At 55.4% G+C, this 6,051-nt stretch overlaps 1 long non-coding RNA gene across 2 annotated transcripts; it reads left to right on the plus strand.

Moving 5' to 3' along the window:
* Positions 1–408: 408 nt before the first annotated feature.
* On the plus strand, positions 409–5,296 carry LOC121077973. Of its 2 annotated transcripts, XR_005824395.1 has the most exons (5): positions 409–560; positions 804–856; positions 2,222–2,432; positions 4,295–4,460; positions 5,050–5,296. It is a non-coding gene; the product is annotated as an uncharacterized LOC121077973 (long non-coding RNA). The 2 variants fall into 2 exon arrangements; XR_005824396.1 differs by lacking the exon at positions 804–856 and having other exon boundaries at positions 411–560.
* Positions 5,297–6,051: the final 755 nt, after the last annotated feature.

The raw sequence follows: 6,051 nt of genomic DNA on the forward strand, positions 1-6,051 counted from the left end.
CCTTCACAGGCAGCGCTGCAGCCCGGAGAGCATGTTTACAGCCTTATTTCAAAGCCGTAAGGAGGAGGGATCTGTCATAAACCCTGGCAGCTCTCGCCGAGCGAGCGGTGCTGCTAGAATATTTAAAACCCGGCATTTGGGTGGAAAATATAGAAAACACATGTGTTTCCAGGCGAGCTCTGCTGCTGCTCCGAGCCGGGTTTGCGGCGGCGCGATGCTCGCCGGGGCGGCGGCGGGGGCACGGGCTCGGCCCGGCCGGGGACAGCGCTTTGGCAAGGTGAGACATTGGGGTGGGGTGGGGACGGCAGGGCCTGGGGGCACTGACAGGGGCTGACGGCCCTGAGCAGCCTCAGCTGGGACCCTCGCCCTGCCCACAGGTGGGATCCCTATAAGCTCAGTGCCTGGGTGGGCTGAGGCCTCCCCGCAGGCCGTGTTTCTCCTTGGGGACCTCTCAGCTCCACACCATGGCTCATCTCCGGCCCCATCTCCTCCAGGGACCTTGGGGAACGCCTGAAGGCCCCCAGGGGAGCGGTGCTGCTCCTTGGGGTTTCATCTGTCAGGTACTGGGGAGGGGAAGAAGTGATTTTGGGAAGGGCTTCAGTGTTTCTTGTGGCCTTGCAGGTTTCAGGGGGAACTATTCTCTGTGCTATGCTCATCCTAAAATGTGCCCTCAGGCTTTTGGGGTTCTTGGAGATACTGAGGTAGAAGATACCTTTCCCAGTTAATGAAATTTGTATTTGTGTCTTTAAAAAATCAAATATACATAATAGGGGAACACTATAACTTAGTAAAGATATTTCCAGGATTACTTTCATCAGCAGAAAATAAGAAGAGACATCCTGCATTAAAGATGTTGGTAAGTTTTTTAGGGAAAAGTGTGGGGGCTGCTGACCTGATGCTGCCACAAGCTCAGGACTGGTGCTCGGGGACATGGTGAGGGCAGCTTGGGGCTGAAGGAGCAGCGGGACCACCCTCAGCACTGGGGTGGGCGGTGGGCATCCCGTGTGGCCTCACCCAACACGGGCATCTCCTCTAGCCCCCAAGGACAAGCCGAGCTCAAGGAATCCGAACCCCGGTGGGGTTGGGACCCCCGTGGGGGCACAGCGGGGAGCAGGAGGCTGGGGGGGCTCCGGCGAGGACTCGGCCCTGCTGCAGGCTGCGCCCTGAAGCGGGGCGGCCGCCGGCTCCCCTAATCCCCCCGCTCGGGAGGAGCTGTTTGTTCTCCTCCGGCCTCGAGCGGCTTCAAAGGGGCTCCAGTCTAGACTGTGCCAAGAGAAATTACAGCCCCGCCGTGCTGACATAAAGCACGGGGGAAGGAGTCATTTGCTCTGATGTAATTAAAACAAGATAGCCCCCCGCACGTCAGCGGGCTCCTCGGGGCTGGGGGCTTCGGCCCCACGCTTTAAGGGGTGCTGGCACGTCCCACCCCCGGCCCTGTCAGCCAGTCGGGTGGGCAGGGAGCTGTAACGTCACCCGCATGGGTATAAAAGGGAGGGGGGGTGCTGGGGGTCCCCGGGGGCCTTTGGAGGGGGGACAGGGGTTGGGGCAGCCCCAAGGTGAGGCAGGCAGGGCGGGCCTTGAAGTGCTTGGAAGCGTCCCATTGGAGTGAGTCTGGGGGGAGCCTTCCTCCAAGGCTCCTGGGGAGTGAAACTTGGGAAAAGGGCCTTTTCTCCCCCAAAAAAAGACTGGCTGAAATCAACGCTTCTTCATTCAGCTGTGAGAGGTCTCATTTTTGTGATGGTAGAAATAAAATCCTTCCCTTTTCAATTAGATGCAACTGAAATGGAAGGTTGATTCTATCACTGCCCTTGTACCTAAATCTTTTTTTTTTTTTTTTACTAAAAGTTGGGAGGCAGGAGAGAAAGGATACAAGGATTTTAACTTGATTTGATTTCCATTCACACAAATTTAAGCTAACAATTCTAATTTTGAGTAAAGTTGTTGGCAAATGAAAGCAAGAGCCTCTGAACAGCACTCGTAATTTAAAAATTAATATAATAATATTTTAAAAGACTTTTTTAAAAGTTAGTGATCATTTATTTGTCAGCACGATGATGTCCGAACAAAGCTCAGTGAAATATCCTATAAAGAGAAGGAGGCAATTATCAGCAAAGCCATGTGAGGCTCTGCTTCAACAGCGTTGTTACACTTAGATATGCGAATACAGCTGAGAGTGGATGTGTATAAGCTGTGACAACTATTTTTCCTGTTATTCCCAAAGCGCCGTGCAGCTGCACCTGCCCCAGGGGAGCTCCGAGTGCAGAGGGACCCGATCCTGACTGATGCTCGTGGGGCGTTTCCGAGGCAGGTGGAGCACTTTGTGCCTGGACTCCTTATTTCCCTGGCCGCAGCCCTAAATCTTCCACCCGTCAGCCCATCACTGAAGCTACTTTGAGATGGCTGCGTGTGGACAGCAAATGGCCTTATTGCTGGTAAATCACTCGGAATAAATGTCTGTGGGCGCTTTGGGAGCCCGCGGGTGCAGGCAGTAGCGCTGCCCCAGGGTGCTCCCATGCACAGCCACGGGGCATGATCCTGCCTGCGGCTTTTACTGGGTTGTGCCCAGTGCAGGACAACGTGCTTCACCCCTTGCCAGCATCCCAATTACATCTGCAGAGCTTGTCCGAGCCGTGGCTCCGCATGCATGAACCACAGCAGTGCATCCTGCCCGCGTTCCCCCCTGGGGGCTGCCCCCATCTTCCCAGCACCCGCACGGGCTCCGCAGCCACATAAATTTCAGCCCGGCGCTTTGAAGTCTCCGGCCAGGCCAGTTGTTTTTGTTTGTGGCGTGGCTTATCGCCCCGCTGCCTCCTGCCTGTCTCTCGCCGTGCGGCCCCGCTGCCAGGGCCCGGCCGGCTGCCAGCGGGGCTGATAAGGATGATGGATGGCGAGGGCGCTGGCTCCACCGCGGCCCGGCCGCTTCCTGGGAGCCCCAACTGGCCCAGTGCTCCCCGGGGAATGTGGGTCTGAGGGATGTGGAGCTGCCCTAAAGCTGGAGTGGGTGCGAGCGGTTCCTTGCCCCAAAAGCAGGTTTTGGTGCTGCTCGCACACCAGCCCTTCCTTGCACACAGAGCACAGACCCAAATCTGCAGCCTGGCAGGTGGGAGGGGGCTGGAGATGTCCCCCCACCCTGCTCCATCACCTCCGGGGTGGTGCTGGAGCCCAGCCTGGTCCCCTCTGTGGGATGAGGGCAGAGGGTGGCTTTGGTCGGCTGCATTTTGGTTTATGTGGGGCTTCCTGGGGCTGGAGCTTCGCTTAGAGGGCTCTGCACACCCTGGTCTGTGTGGTGTGGTGGCTCCAGCACTGAGAGCTCCCTGCTGCGGGGTGTAGGGCATCCCAGCTGGGACACGTTGCTGCACCACACCACCCACCCTTTGGGAAGCTCTCTGCAGTGATTTTCGGAGCTGAGTGGCTGCTGCAGTACTCAGAGAACTCCCCCCGGGGTCAGCTCTAGTTCCTGGCTCGATGCGAGCCAAGGGAAATATTTTCATGCTGCTACCGCAAGGACCACAGAGTCGTTTCTTTGCGATGCCGTTCTTGCTTCTCTCCCTTGCTATGATTTTCCTCTGCCTCCTTTTGACCCAATCCTCCCTCCCTTTTGTAGTTCTTTCCTATCCCCTTTCTCCCAAACTGTGCCATGGAGGACTAAATGCTTCTGCTCCTGGGTTTGAGTTGCATAAAGCAGGCACCCTGACCCCTTTCACTAGTAGGATTCTGGATTCGGTCCCATCTAGGGGGCAGGTAAACGCACTGCCATGAGCTCAGGAAGAGCCCGGAGCGTGGAGATTACCGCTAGCCCATTTCCCCAAAGCATCGCAAAACGACCCCTGCCAAATGCGAACGCGGGATAAAACGTGCTAATTGCAGTGCCTCGGTCAGACAATGGAAAAATTGGGTGCCTTTCCATGCCAGCCTCATTACAAGGGTTTCTTAAATGGAGGCTGTGCTTGTAATTAAATAGCCATATCTTGGCTCCCAAAGACAGGAGGAAAAGGCAATTTAAAAATGTATTAAAACAGGGGTTTTGGCAATTCTCCTGGATTTAGAACAATTCAAGGATTTAAATTGTTCCATTTCAAATATGTCAGCTTGCTTTCAATGGAATTAAATAAAGATGTGCAAGATGGAGGGAAGGCTGGATGCTTTCCTGGATGCTTTTCCTTCTCTGGCTACCAAGGGACAGGGTAATGAAGGGCTCGCAGAGCAGATTTGATAGCACTGTGTTTTCTGTGCTGCTCTGTGGCTGACTCTGCTGATAAGTCCTATTAATATCAAATTTTCCAACATTTTTTAGCCCAGCTTCTGGTTTTACGCTTGCCTCCCGCACTCCCTGTTGTGCACACCTTCCCCTGGAGGGGCTGGCTCCAAGCACAAGCCGTGCCTGTCTGGGGATGGACAGACGCCTCCTCTGCAGCTGCCTTTTCTTGCACCAATACCATATTACAAAGGATGGTCTAAAGGTTGGTTTAAAAAAAAAAAAGGGGGGGGGCTCCCTGGGTGCTGTGTCTTCACACATGTCCTTCTGCCTGGTGCACAAGGTGGGTGATATTGTCATTACACAGCTTTCCATGTGAATAAGGAGAAATGCACCGAACATTTGAGAACCACATGGAAATCGAACATCGCTTTTACTTCGGGAGAAAAAGATACAGCCCTTAATTGCTCCTCAGACAGCAGCCCTTGTGCTGGGGAGGCTTATCTCTGCGACAGCAGCCAAAGCTCCTTGCTTGAATACGGGTAGCTGCTGGGGAGGAAGTGTCGAGCAGCCAGCAGCACCCCCCAAAAAAAAAAAAACCCTCGTGTGTCAGTGGGCAGCTGAGAGTGAGCAGGAGGTGCGCTAGGAGATGGCTTACTCAGAGAACAGGGAAATAGAGCAGCGGTTTGAATCCAGCCCAACTCCTGATCTGTGAGGGCTTGATGTAAGTATTTAAGCCTTTGGTTGGGATCTGGTGATAGAGGAGGGCTGGAAAGCACATTTCTTTTATGGTTAAAGGTCCTTTTGTCGGTCCATAAATTCAGACCGAGGTCTGTTTATTCTGTTTACTGCAGTTACCTAACCTGTGAGCCTCCACATAAATCACGGCGAGCAGTGATTTAGAGGGGAGCTGGGCTCCCCGTGGCGTGTGCACCGTGTCCCCTGCCCAGACCCCCACGCAGACATCCCACTCCTCCAGAAGCCGGCAGATAAGAGCAATAAAAGCCACAGCTCACTCCAGCATCACTACTGCTTAATTCTTTTGGCATGATCAAGCCACTAAATGATGGAAAGAGGAACCTGAGCTGCCTCTTTTTTTTTTTTTTTTTTTTTTTTAAAGGAAGCAGCAGCTGTATCCATGGGCTACTCAACTGCAACATCCCATTTCCACCCCATCACCCCAGGGGATGTCCAAGCACTTCTGTCTGACGGGGTATTACTAGAAAAGGGGCTGGCCGGGTGGATTCCCCTGAGGAGCAGCTCCTGACCGAGCCTCCCTCACCTGAGAGGTGCGGGCTCCCTGCAGCCAAAATGGGAGCCAGATAAGGGAGCGATGCCCGGATAACGGCCCCGGCTGCTTCTTGCCAGCCCCCTGGGGAAAACAGCGATATCAGCTATCGGCTTAACGTGGTGGGGTTGCGGGGGGGAGAGCAAGGTTTGGGCAACCGATGGGGGAAATATCATTTTTGATAGCCCAGCCCCGGCACTCCGGGCTCAGACCCTTTGGTGATGGAGGAGGGATGAGCCAGAGCTGCCAGCCCACTTGGGGTGGGGGGTGAGCCCCCAGCGGGGGGAGATCCCCGCTTCCCACCGCCCAGGCTCCATCCTCTAAGTCCCTTCAGCCCTTCCTCCGCCTCCTCCCGCCCGCCTCACTCAAGCAGCCTCAGGATCCCCTTGGCCTTCCCCATTCCGGCGTTGCTGCCAGGTTTGACGCTAACCATTGCGCTCCCCTCCCCAAGCCCCCCCGGTTTTCCTGCCGGAGCGGCGCAGCGCTGCATCCTCCGAGAGCCCCAGCTGTCTGCCTGCCCGAGACTCCCCGGGGAGCGGGACGGGGGGATCAGCCCGGGTCCTCGCTG

The sequence above is a fragment of the Cygnus olor genome, chromosome 14 (genome assembly GCF_009769625.2).
Source record: "Cygnus olor isolate bCygOlo1 chromosome 14, bCygOlo1.pri.v2, whole genome shotgun sequence".
NCBI classification, from domain to species: domain Eukaryota; kingdom Metazoa; phylum Chordata; class Aves; order Anseriformes; family Anatidae; genus Cygnus; species Cygnus olor.